The following is a 14003-nucleotide window of genomic DNA, read 5'->3' on the forward strand; positions in this document are numbered from 1 at the left end:
CGCCACCCTTTGCGTTCCTATAGTCACCGTAGTCTTTGTTTGCTGTCGCATCTGAAGGCAAGCGGACATTGAGGACCGATGATGTTGGAATAGAAAGTAATGTCCACAACTCAAAGTGATTGTCTTACCTCGCCCAGCCAAGAAGCGGCATGACGGCCCAAAACAGACCGTACAGCCAGACGAGCAAGAGCAACTGGAAGTACCGCTTGAACGTCGGTTTGCTTCCTGCACAAGAAAAAAAAAAGTAACCACCAAGAAACTATTAAACGATTAAGTAGTAAAGACCTTCCAGTGTCAAAGCAATTAACATAAAACGAAATTTAGAACATATGTAACCTCTGTGTTTCTTTTTATTTTTTTAAATATTATCACGCCTATTGCAGGCCAATTCCTTCCATGCGTACGCGCTAGCAGCTCATGAATAACAGTAGCAAAAATATAAGAATGCGGGAATACGGCTTCCAGTTAAAATCAAAGCTTAGACGAAATTCAGGGTAACTTTCCATGACACCGTAAATATTTCAAATATTGGTCAGTTAACGTTTTTATTTTCATAGCAGCAACAGCGCTAGCAAGACAAGGACTACAGGAGAAAACACACGTAGAAGGACGTAATTACAATCAGTGCGCAGGCCAGCTGGTGGAAGTTTACCTTGATGCTTTTAAACCGAGACAAGGGCAGAAGGAGAAATAATTTTTGGTTACAGTGTAAGAAAACGTAACGCGGACAGACAACGTCCCGACAACGTAGTAGAAATGTTGTTTGTCCCTGTTTCATATTCCTCCACCGTAAAAAAAAAGAAAATTCTTCCGGCTTTTGTTTTCATCTAGGGTTAAAATCATCACAGAAAGACGGTTCTGCGAAGTGTCTCCTCCACCTGTCCTTGTTTTTTTTTTGTTTTTTTTTTCGCTGTTGCTGCTATTATTAATTAGCTACTCGCTCATGCTTTCACCTTCACAAGCTTTTTAGGTCTTCATCCCTGGCCACACTGCGAATAGATCATACAGAAAAACACTCTGCAGACACTGTCTGAGGCCTGTTTCTTCTCATGTGACCTTCGCGACATTCGTATGAGGGTCGCGAAGGTCACATTGAAGGTCACACAAAGGTCACGTTTCTTCTAATTTGACCTTCGTAGCAAGGCCACATTGGTCGTAAAAAAAAACTGTCTGCAGAGATGTGAATGAAGGAGACATGTTTCAATCACACTTGAGGCGCGTTCGCGAAAACTTTTGTCGTCGTGTCTGTGGCGAATACCGCGTCTTTGGTATAACGTAATGGGCAGGTGTGGCTGCGGATTTACGCCGTCTTTGGTAAGTATATACTAAAAGCGAGTGTTTCATAAATAATGCCCTCGGTGCGTCGGAACACAAGGAGAGGCACGCCAGTCAACGGGCAACAAAGAGCACGCATGGTGAAAGCGTGATGAGGTGACAGCCAAGGCCCGTTGACACGCTTGACACTCCTTAGAACCGAGCGCCTTAAAAATCTTTTACGACGAGAGACGACACTGGCACACTGGAGCCATCTATGCGATGACCCTGGCGCGGCATTTTACCGGAGGGAAAGTTGTGCGGTATTCGCGAGGACAAATGTGTGCGCAACCTACAAGAAATGGTCGTTTTTAACATTGACAAAAGCTTTTCGTGCCGAAAAAGAAACAATGACTCAAAAAAAAAAAAAAAAAGACGTTTACAGTCCCCTCTAACGTCGAATTAGAGCGCAGCTTTGGAGGAGAAGGAGGGGAAGGTACGGAGAGGAGTCTATGCCCTTCCTCCTCTTCTGCTCGCATCCCATTTAAGATAAAATTTTCCGCTGGAAGATTTTTCCGCTAAATTCAGCGGGGAAATTTACCCATTATGCACCGCGCGGTTACGCCGACGCCGACGCCGCTCAAGCCGGAGACGGGCGTCTAAGAGCTGCGCTCTAAAAGAAACACAAAATATACGGGACCGCCAAGTGTTCCACTACTACCCGATAGGTGGCGCCGGTGCGTCCTCTCGTCGTAAGAGATCTTAGGAGGTTTCAAGGCACTCGGTTTTAAAAAGTCGCAGGTGTGCGAACGGGCCTCTAGGATTGAGAGTTCAGGAAAAAGAAAAGCACGTGGGTACACCCGGAGCGTAAAGGAACGCACAGAGTGTGCAAAGAGCAGATCAACTTGCACGCCGTAGTTCGTGTCAGTTTCCAGGAGCGGAAGAGCGGAAGCGTGGGCAGTGTCCTGAGCGCTAAACAGTGAACTTTGTATAGTCAAACGGTCCTACACTTTCTACACGTATTTACAATAGCAACATATTTTCAACCTAGAAACGTTCATGTGGAGGTAACAAGATCCATCGACCCAACCAATAAATTACAATCATCCGAAAGAAAAAAAGAGACGCGTATACTTACTGAAACCGATGCGGCAAGTTGCCAGGTAGCGGTCCAGGGCCAGTAACGTGAGCGTGCCGATGTGTGCGGAACCGAAGAGAAAACCCATGAAGGCGTACGCCTGGCAGCCTGTCGCTCCAAAAAGCCACCTGTAACAACCATCAAAAACACTATATATATTTTACTACGGCTGCACTTGTTAATATTCCCTCACTCCCACCATATATACCAACGGTGGCCAGGCTGACCCGATCCAAAAGCCGCAAATAAAACCACAATAAAACCACAAAGCCGCGTGGGGGGGGGGGGGGGGGGGCAAATTTTTGTTTAGGGCAATAAACGGAACTCGGCCTACTTTTAATCCATCTGAGTCAAAAGCAGTCCCAACTGTACGTAAAGTAGCATTAGCTCAAAACCACGAAACCGAAACCTGACTTTCGCTTTAAAACTAATTTTATTTCTCTTTCTGGGGAAGTGCTTGTGTGACCGGGAGGGAGGCGGGGGAGGGGTGGGAGGGGCGGGGGGGGGGGGTTAGGGTAGGGAGCCGCGAGCCGCACTTTAACAAGCGAACAGCCGCATGCGGCTCGCGAGCCGCAGCTTGGCCACCCCTGATATATACGGTGCAGTCCGTCCAAATGGGGAGGAGTGGTTCCCTAGATATCTTAAAAAATGGGCTCTTTCCGACATTGTCAAGCTGAAGTGACGTGCTACGTCACTGATGCAACTCGGTATTAGGATGGGCTTTAAATCAGCAACGGCTGTCGCCTGCCCAGTTAAGCGAATTCGAAACTAGCACTACACAGAGAGCTGGTCAAAAATTGAGTCTGCCGAAACCAGTGTCCGGGATGGTCTAACTAGTTACAGGGTCCTAAAAAAATTCAACAGTCTGGTTGCGACACGCTCATCAAGAAATTAATTTTACGCGAAAAAAAATTTACAACAATATTGACGGCGAGAGATTTATTCGAAATTTTGCGGGCAAAGTCCATGACGTCACAAAATGGTAATTCGGTCTTTCAACCTCAACGAGAGGGTCATTCACTCTCTCCCCCTCAACGTGATGGCCAAGCTGTTCCACCTCCCCTCCACGCGCCCGAAATGCCGAAAGAGAAAACAAGTGACAAGGGGGTGGCTACCAACTAAATCGCGTCTCGCGCCGTCAATATTGCTCTAATTTGTTGTGATTGCTTTTTTTTTGTTTTTTTTTTTTGCGTAAGATTAATTTTTTTGACACGCGCGTGTTCCAACCAAACTGTATGATATCTTTTCTATGTAGGGGCATTTTAAAGGGATGCGAACCGAAATTTTGATTTCAGAAAACAACGCGGAAGCGCTCGGCGGGGCGCTACAAACCCGACTGTGTCACCCATAAGGCGATATCTCCTACGAATGGTCGTATTTTTGTGAAAGAAGAACGAGCTTGGGGGGGGGTGGGGGGGGGGGGAGGGGAGGGGGAGGGGGAACAAGGCCCAAAAAGCCCGTGACGTCGCGATTCTCGTTTCTTGCTTTTCTCACTTTGACTCCACGAAGACGCGAGGAGAAAAGGGAGCAAGGCCGTTTTCCCTCCTCCTCAACAATTCTGCAGGAAACGCGACGTCGCGATTCTCCACTCGCATCCTTATTGAACAAGAATGCGGCCATCCGTTCGAGCCATCGCTTTATGGGTGGTGTCTTGGGGTTTGTGGCACCCCGTTGAACATTCCTGCTACCTAATTTTGTGAAATCTAAATTTCACTTCACCCCGGTTAGGCGAAGGTTGCGGGTTTTCCTTTGTCTTCCCCTAACATTAGTGCAATAAATTCAACTGTCGCTCACTCTCTACTTTGTTCACAATATTACCACGTCTGCACTTGTCAAGCTTCTCCCATTTGCCTGCCCCCATGCAGAGGGGTGGTTCCCTAGATACTTCATTTATTTTTATTTCATATTTTTTCACCTTCAGGGCCCATGAATGGCATTACCTAAAAGGGAGGGGGGATATTCATGATTTATACAATAAAAAAAATCAAATACATGAAAAACACAAAAGAAAACTAAACTTAACATACTTAACGCATTCAGGACTGCTCCGAACTACACAAATCATACAACTTAGTAAGCCGGGAAATGAAGTTTGATACAATGTAGAAAATAATTCGGGTCCACAGTAGTGACGATGAATAATGGAAGGTTGTTCCAGTCGCTGATGGTCTGAGCAAGAAACAATGATCGAATGATCTTGGAAGACGGGCCCTTTCCAGCGTTTGCAAGCTGAAATTACGTGCTCCGTCACTGCCGCAACTCGGAAATAGCGTGGGCCGTAAATCAGCAGAGGCTCTCGTCCACCCACTGTGAGCAACCTGGGGATTCAAAGCGTTTGGTCGATGTGGTCCCTCCGACAATCGTCAGTGGTCATCTGCACCGCGAGGGGGCAAAAGGCAACCGCCTCCGCAATCGGCGCTCCGCCGCTGATAAAGGGGCGTTGCAGCGCATGCGAGGGGGTTTTTGAGATCGCGGCGCGGGCAATAACGGTCATTACAGTGCAATCCACTTATAACGATACCACGTATAGCGATAGACCGCTTATAACGATCAGTTTTTATAGTAGTTTCTGGGCTAGAAACAATCAGTTTCACGTTAAAAACGTTCATGTTTGGGTTAGAAACAATCAGTTTCTAGCCCAAATACAACGATAATCAGTTATATCGACTGAATTTTCAGGTTTTCTCATGACCGTTATAAGTGGATTGCACTGTAAATGTCTTCGTGTTGTTGAACGGGTATGCTGTATCTTTCCCCGAGACACATTGCAGCAAGGGGATTCCCACACCACTTAAGCGAATCTGAAACTATCACTACACAGTGAGTGAGAAAACGTTTTATTAATCAATAAACAAAGGAAAAAAATAGAGGGAAGGGGTTTGGCTCGCCACAGCCGACGTTTAGTCATTGGTTACGGGAGGAACAGTACGCAGAGAGCTAGTCAAAAATTTGATCTGCCGAAACCAGTGCCCGGGTTGGTCTAATCGGTTAATTCGTCGCCCCGGATAGCCGAAAGTTGAGGGTTCGATCTTCGCTCCTGGCCCTATTTCTTGCGAGCTCTCTCTCCCTCTACCTTCTCCTAACATGAATGTAATCCGTTTAACAATCACTCTCTCTTCATTTTCAATATTACCACACGGCTACACTTCTCAATCTTCCCTTACCTCCTCCTCCGTACCCCTGAAAGGGTTTCTATAATGTGAGTTGTCCATAATAACGAGACAAAAATGCATGTATCTACAAATTTCATCTCCCAAAACGCCGCCGTTCATATATCAAAGGGTCATATCAACCATACAGGTCTTTCCATACACAGAATGTTTTTTCTTTTTTTTTTTAGCTTAACAGATTTGTTTAAAAGAAGCCGTGAAAGTTACACTTATGACGCTTGTCGAGGTGATTTAAACGGCCAGGGGGACATATTATAGGGGCTAATCGTAACGATCGCTCGGCTAAGTAATTAAAATTCGTTAATTAACTTTTTAATTAATAAAAATAGGCATATGGTCCCAATTAGAAACTTGCTCAGCGTCATCGAAAACCACTAATTGAGTCATTTTCAGAAAGACTTTGAGAGCGTGAGAAGCGTAGTAGTGCACTAAAGTTACCACCCGAGGAGCAGGTACAGGGCTAGCGGTTGCGATAAGGCGCCCGCGCGATTTTTTCGTCTCTTATCTAGCCCCAGCCTTGTACCTGCTCCACGAGTGGTAACTTTAGTACAATACTACGCTTCTCACGCGCCGAAAATATTTCTGAAAATGACTGATTTAGTGGTTTTCGATGACGGAGAGCAAGTTTCTAATTGAAACCATATATGTCTATTTTCATTAATTAAAAAGTTAATTTACAAAATTTAGTTAATTTGCCGACTGATCGTTACGATTAGCCCCCTGTAATATGTCCCCCTGGCCGTATAACTCACCTCCACAAGCGGCATAAGTGTAACTTTCACGGCTTTTTTTAAACAAATCTGTTAAACTTAAAAAAAAACAAAAAAACACCCTGCATATTATATATACGAATAAACGTAAAGTATGGCGGGCAAAATACGGTATATACTAAGATTCAGAAGTGCAGCCGCTGTCAGTCTTACTTATATATATATATATAATTATATTTTAACCTGGCATACACTAATTTCAGGACTTTTTGCCCCCCCCCCCCCTTTGTAATACCGTCATACAGAGGGCCTTTAGGGGTATTTTGAATAAATAAATATAAGTAAGAGTGACAAAAAGTCCTGCAATTAGTGTATTCCAGGTTAAAATATAATTTTCCCAGGACCGCATTACTCGTGATGGTGGACGTCAGAAAATGCATGATACTTACAAATTAGTTCGCTCATTAATTGAGAATGACGAAATAACTTTTAATTAGTGAAAATAGAGATATGGTTTCAATTAGAAACTTGCTCACCGTCACCGAAAACCACTAAATCAGTCATTTTCAGAAAGATTTTCAGCGCGTGAGAAGCGTAGTAGTGCACTGAAGTTACCACTCGTGGAGAAGGCACAAGGCTAGCGGTTGCGGTGAGGCGCCCGCGCGATTTTTCCGTCTCTAATGAAAACCCCAGCCTTGTACCTGCTGACGATGGCAAAAGCTTCGTGCTTCCGCCATCTAGCGGAAACGCCGCACAACCCAAAGTGAGGACGCGCCGTTGCTTTAAGGAACTTAATGGTCTTTCGTTCAGCCTTGCTGTCTCGCTCAAGTAACTTTCGATTCCGTATTCTTTTTCTTTTTATACCATGTTTTTGCATTGGTCGTGGACGATTACATATTCTGCGTCTGGCAGGTCTTCATCCCAGGCTTCAATGCTGCTGGCTGGAGTACTATTTTTTTTTTACCTGGGCAAAGCACGGATTTATTTCATGAATGTTTACATTTTCATATTTTTTTCTTACTTTAAATCACAGTTTCAGAAAAAAAAAATCCTTGTCCCACTTTCTTGCATAACAATCAAAGGCATCATTGTTGTCCTGGTTTCCTCCCTTGAGACTAACTTACTATAGTCGGTGACAGGTTAAGAACGAATAGGAAGCTCCTCCCACCTCTTTCCACTTTAGTAGAACGAACGTTTTAGGGGAGGCGACCGCCTCTCCACAATTCGAACCGCTGAAGTGGAAAGGGATGAGAGGAGCTTCCACTTCGTTCTTGACCTGTCACCGACAGTTCTCTGCCCGATCGCTGCATCTTCAAAAAATCAAGGGCCGTTCGGCACACACTCGCTTTTAAACATATCCTGGACTTTGCCAAACTTAATAAAATTACTAGCAACTAACATAATATTAATAACTATTATGTTAGTTATTACAATGAAGAAGTGAATGCTTTTAGCATATAAAGTGTGGATGACTTTGCCTTTGCAGTGTTAATGGAAGACGATATGTTGCATTCTGAAGAGTCACAAAATTTGAGAGCCTAACCGGAATTTAAAAAAAAAAAAATGAAAGCAAAACGACTATACATATTTAAAATAAAAAAAAAATAAAAAACATAGGCGCGCTGCTAGCGGAAATTGTTTTGTAACCTATTTTTATCAATGAGTCGCTTCACTACTATCGTGCATTCAAACTAGCAAGTCATTTGATTGCCAGCACACGCTTCAATGACAACAATTTGATGTAGAAGTTATGTGATGACCGTCGTGACCATATAATCAAAACGAAAGTAGATATGAAATTTTATTATAGCTGACTGGCGAGTGAAAAAAAAGTTCTCTAGTGGTCCGGTTATAATTACTGTGAATAAAACGCAACAAACCTTAAAGTCACAGCCAGTATTTTGGGATGTCATATGACATTCTGTCTCGCTGGCCATAAGCGGTCTAGAATAATAAACAGTCGTAGTATATAACATAAAAGTTAACGCACCTATTATCGCATAAAAAATATCTCAATAGTATGGTTATTGGAAGGCGGAACAGTGAAAAATCCAGCATAGGCTACTTTTTGTTTTTTTCTTGATCACACCACTACATCGTAGTTACTGCACCGTAAGAAAGGCAAAGACTTGTTCGAATGTGTGATCCTCGGGACCCGAGTTCTTGAACTGACACAAAAGCGTTCTCTCGTTTCGGGCATCCTAAAAAGGACTGTTGATTCTTTCAACTCTGCAGTGCGACAGATGACACGGATGACACAGGGAAGGAAATTCTAGGGGTAAAGGAAAGGCGGATTATTGAATTATCGTTGGCGCCGAGTCCAGCCAGTGTAATCCGTACGGAGAACGAAACACACTCTCGCGAAGAAAAGCAAAACATAAAACAAAATGCCACATAATTTGTCGTGAAGGCCTCTGATAAGTGGTTCTAGCACACCATCGCGCTCGCCCACTCCTTTTTGCCCTATTGTAATACAATCTCTACTTCCCCAGTTGTTTTTCTCTCGGATATGAATAGAAACGTATACCTCTTTCGGTGGCGTATGTTATTTTACCGCTGAGAGAGCAATTCCGAACCACCGCGCTGCGTCCGAAAGCAAGAAAATCTCCCCGTAATGGTTACGGCACGCGCGATGTAAACAAACCCGGCATCCCCCCATTTCGGGTATCACGTGACATTCACGTGCTGCTCGGTGGAGCCTTCTAGCGTGGTTCTCGCCGCGAATCACAGGGATGTGAGCAGCAGGGCATGTTGAATCCGGAGTATGTTGTTGCTCCGTAGCTAATGGGATTCCGGTGTTAGCCGATAAGAACGCCGAAGGACAAAACGGATTATGTAGCAAAGAGATTGATCACACTCTAGTTATGGTCGTACTACCAACTTAGGAAAATAACCCAGGGTAAAACAACTTGTTTTAGCAGTGGCACAACACAAGTTCGAGAGTTGCGTTGTTGACATTCTTCGCCCGCATGAGCCAGGTTTGGCGAACGAAAGCTTAAAGTTCGGATACACCGAACTAGGTTGAATGGAGGCGTACATCATTTCAATTATCGTTTGTTTGTATCAAAAGGAGTTTTAGCATCAGCTGTCTAGGGCTTATGGCAATGTCTTCCACTGAGCTTCTTCTTTCGTATTTGACACGATGCAGCGCCAGTTACCGTCTCCGTGGCAAGGCGTTCCTTCCGCACCCCGTTTTGGACTGTTTTGCGTTTACTTGTAATTGGTGTATTAAGGTTTTTATGCGGGTGTCTAACGCTGGAAAGAAGGAACGAATTGAGTTGCAGGCAATTATATGCTAAATTCTGTAATATTTTGGAGTAAACAGACGTTGCAGGCAAAGACATCAACGCTGTAAAATACTTTCACTAAACAAAAAGATCCCCAAGAAATTGACTTCCTAGAAGTTGATTTTTCTTTTTCAATACAACATGCAAACAAGACATGAAATGAGGCTTTATCACTTTGGAATGGCTGTTTCGTTTTGGAAACTAAACCAGCCGACTGGTTGTGGCGGTTGGGCTCCGATTGATTTCTAGGAAGTGACATTGTGAACCCAGTAACCTGAACGTTCGTGGAAGATTGGTCCTGCGTGTTTTCATTAAAACATTCGAGTTTCAAAAACAAAACCATGGTCTGTTTTTTTTTGTTTTTTTTTCTAGAGACTAGATTTTATAACAAATAGTTCACGCAGCGTGTAACATATTCGCTAAACATTCCTTTAAAAAAGAAATGGGTGGGAAAGGGGGGGGGGAGGAGGAGATGGCGCGCAAAGAGGGCGTTTTTCTGGATTAAGAGATCGTGATTTGTGGCTTGCGCACCGTGATGGCCTGAAGACTAGTTAAAATAAACTCAAGACGGAAGCTCGCCTCGAGGGCCGAGTGGGATAACCCGTCTCAGCTCGAGGCGTGGAGCGAAATCTTCCACTGCAGAACCCCCTGGTTTCGATCCCTATCGCCTGCCCTTTCAATCTGCATGAGCATTGCAACTGCGTGCGGTCGTGTATCAGTACTTACGTGGTGAACACTACAGACCTCCAGGCCAGCGGTTGTACTGCACTGGCTAAATTTCTCATCTACAGCTGGGAGACAAGTCACCCGTTGGGGCGTGCTAACTTCAAAGGATGTCCAAAAATACAAGCAGCACAATTCTAGCTCGAATCCGACTATCTCACCACTACGCGCTGACGGGTTTCCTGAAATGCTCATTGCTGAAGCGTTGTTTTTTTGTTTTTTGTTGGAAGAGTATTTTTTACAAAACCAATTCAGGCAGTCTATAGAAACACATATTAACGACTCTTTTGAGTGCCTCTCCAGCCACATCGTATCGCCAATTTTCAATAAATTCTACAGAATTTACTTCAGTCGAAGTCTAAAGAGTACAGACGATACAACTGCAAGAAAATTTTCATCACAACGTCACAGCAGACTTTCCGTCACCATATTTATATAGAATTTCTGTAGACCAGAATCGATAAAATAATAAGATGCAGTATGGAGAAGCGACATCACATGCAGTTGGAGCCCCCTTGCTGTGACGGCTTTTTTCGACTGTGTAAAATATGTGTCCCCTCTTGCAATGCTTTGTAGTGGGACATGCGATTCCTCAACTCTTATAAACCGCATTTCGAATAAATTATACGAGACAAAACAGCAGCGCACTTCTAATCATTGTATATTCTGGGATGGTCCTCGGTCAAGTCGCTGCCTTTCAAGTGTAGGGCGTATATAGCGGTGGACCAGTCAGCACTACCGAATGGGAAATTGGTGGCCGAGTTGGCTAACGCGTCTCAGCTCGGAGCGTGGAGCGAAAGACTGCGCTGCAAAAGCTATTGGGTTCGACCCAGCCCCTGCCCGTTTCGATCTGGATGAGATTCGCACCAGCACGCGCCCGTGTAATCACTACTGCGTGTCCACGTTAACGACCCCAGGTTAGCGGTTGTACTGCTCTGGCTAAATTTCTCATCTACAGCTAAGAGGAATGTCACCAGATGAGGGGTACAAGCATCAAGGCTGTCTAAACATACAAGCAACACCATTTTTATCTTGACTCCTAAATTATTAGTGTTATGAGTGCTCCGAATTCGAAGACGACGACGAGCCCTAAAGGACGCGTTCAAAATGAGCTCCGTTCAGGCAACTTCAATGTTACTAGAACACTCAGTTGGGAAGGTCGCCGTTGGAACCTGAGCCGCTGGCATCCACCGAGACTTAGCTAAATACGATAACAGCGCCACCCTTTAGCGGCAAGTTGACATATGAAAGCTGCCTTATATGGCTTTTTGCTAGAGTCACTGAATGTTCCCAGGTACCGAAACTCCCAGGCTCGTAGTGCCAATATGGCAGCTCAATCTTCTTTCTTTACTGTGGTCACTACGAGCTTTTAGAAATCATGGTTTTCCGCAAAAAAAACAAAACAATAAAACTCTTTTTGTGGGAACTTTTATTGGAGCTTAGTACAAAATGACAGGCGCGTGGTGTTTTTTTAATCTTTAGTTTACAAGATTTTGCGGCAGAACTAATACTGTTTTTATACAACCATGTCTCACCGGTGATTTCAGGTAGCGCGTCCCGACCTGGGCGCATCCGAACCTCGATAATAATTCGCGGCGCGTCCGTTTGAGAGACGGGGATGTGCATCCCTGAAACCCCTTTCACTTGTATGTTTCGGAGCCAAAATGACTGAATTAAAGCAAAAGTAGAAAAGTCACCGCGGACGCTATCGTACGCGATACTCCCTAACCAATACAAGCAGCCGTGCAGTTCCCCGAGTGTCCGCTGCGAAGAAATGGTGGCGTTAGGGTCGCCATTAGTTCGGTTCTCGAGTACCGATCGCTGCCACTTTTTCAGAGTACGCTCTATGGCAGTTTACCAACTGATTTTGTTCTGGTAACGTTGGGCAACTTCAACGGCTAGGCCTAGCCGGGAATCTTCGGCGAGTAATGAAATTCCTCGGAGCAAGCTTTTGGCCGTGGCTCTGGTGATTTTGATCAACCTGCTGACTACAGGTTTCTTCTACCAATACTACCGGCAGGGATAGGCAGTATTTCAAATACAAGTATTTGAAATACGTATTTCAAATACTTTGTGTATTTTGTAGGGATGGGCGAATATTCGGTTATTACGAATAGCCAATCGAATTCTGTTCTATTCGGCATTCGCTTCGAATCGAATTTAAGTATTCGACAATATCGAATTATTCGACAATATCGAATTATTCGACAATATCGAATTATTCGACCATATAGGATTATTCGACCTTCCTAAATACAGTCAAACCCGAGTATATCGAACCCGTTTACATCGAAATATTCCTTATATCGAGAAATGTTTGTGCACAGTAATGTTACAGTGATAATATATAGCAAAAACTATGGTTGCATCGAACAAAAACAGCAGCCGCTACCGATATATTTAACTGCCAAGAGCGCCGTTTTGCTCTGCAAGCTGGCTTTCCCCCAATGCGAGCGGCAACATTGGGAGAAAGCCAGCTTGCAGAGCACGCTGGCTTTTTTTTCGTTTTTTTCCGGGCGGCCGCAGTGCGGGGAGAGGGTGCTCCGTGCTCCCTCTCCCCGCCCCGTCCGCAAAAGAGAATATTATTTTTTCTTCCAAGCAATTAACGCAACCACCCGGAAAAAAAAAAAAAAAAAAAAAAAAAAAAAAACCCAGTTTGTTGTGTTAGCTGGCTTCCCCCAACGCAGCCACCCTGTTGTTGGGGAAACCCAACTTGCAGAGCAAAACGGCGCTCTGCAGGAGAAGGTGCTCCCGCTAGGACGTGCTCCGTAGTCTCGGCATAGTTCGGCGCTAATACGCGAATATAGAGTCAGCGGCCCCAGCATTTTGGAGTCCGTCTATAGCGTAGAAAAATATCGTTATCGCGGATGTAATAAAGAAAAAGCAGCAGAAGATGCAAGACTACTTCATTGTGTGACATTTCAGCAGAAAGTGGATTTTCGAGTCAAATCCATTAAAACTTTTATATCCAATTACCCGCTATATCGAACTGGTATACTTTTTTTGCAAGTTCGATATAAACGGATTTGACTTACTCTTGCTTGGATTTCCGGCCAGGTGGCGCAAGCTTCCGACCATTTTAACCATTTCGTGCTTCCGAACTCAATACACTTGAAATTAACAATCACAGTACTCCTAATACAACATAAGGGAAAATATAAAACTATAGTTTAAACATATCTTGTGGTATTTGTTGCTTGTACTATTCGAACTATTCGATTCGAAATTATTCGGCCAAAGTCACTATTCGCTTCGAATTCGATTCGAACCCAAAATCCTCTATTCGCCCATGCCTAGTATTTTGCATTTGTATTTAATTACAAATTGGGTAATGTATTTGATGTGTGTATTTAAATACTAAGAGGTGGGTATTTCAAATACAATAGTAATTACATACAATTTTGTGGGCGAAAATACATCCCTCAAATTTATTGTCACTGTCCAGAGCAGGAAGAAAACTACGTTCTGCACCGAATGCAGTGCCTCTCAATCAAGCACAAGCGTTTAGTGACTTTGTGATTGCGGTGCTAGTTTAGGGCAAGAATAGTGACGAAATTGACGTTCACAGGCAGACTGGCTAAATAAGTGCCTGTGACAACTTGTGATGCTTTCCAGCCTGATTTCCAACCATATTTTTGCCTGGAACATTCTAAATGCGCGGGTCGTCCAGATTTTCGTAACTGGTGCGAGTATCAACAATAAAAAAATTCTCTAGCTAGTG

At 44.1% G+C, this 14003-nt stretch overlaps 1 pseudogene; it reads right to left on the reverse strand.

Moving 5' to 3' along the window:
• LOC120844821 overlaps nt 1-14003 on the reverse strand; it is a 146528-nt pseudogene that overhangs the window by 84274 nt on the left and 48251 nt on the right.

This window comes from Ixodes scapularis, unplaced genomic scaffold, assembly GCF_016920785.2.
Source record: "Ixodes scapularis isolate PalLabHiFi unplaced genomic scaffold, ASM1692078v2 PGA_scaffold3__209_contigs__length_174095766, whole genome shotgun sequence".
In the NCBI taxonomy this organism is placed as follows: domain Eukaryota; kingdom Metazoa; phylum Arthropoda; class Arachnida; order Ixodida; family Ixodidae; genus Ixodes; species Ixodes scapularis.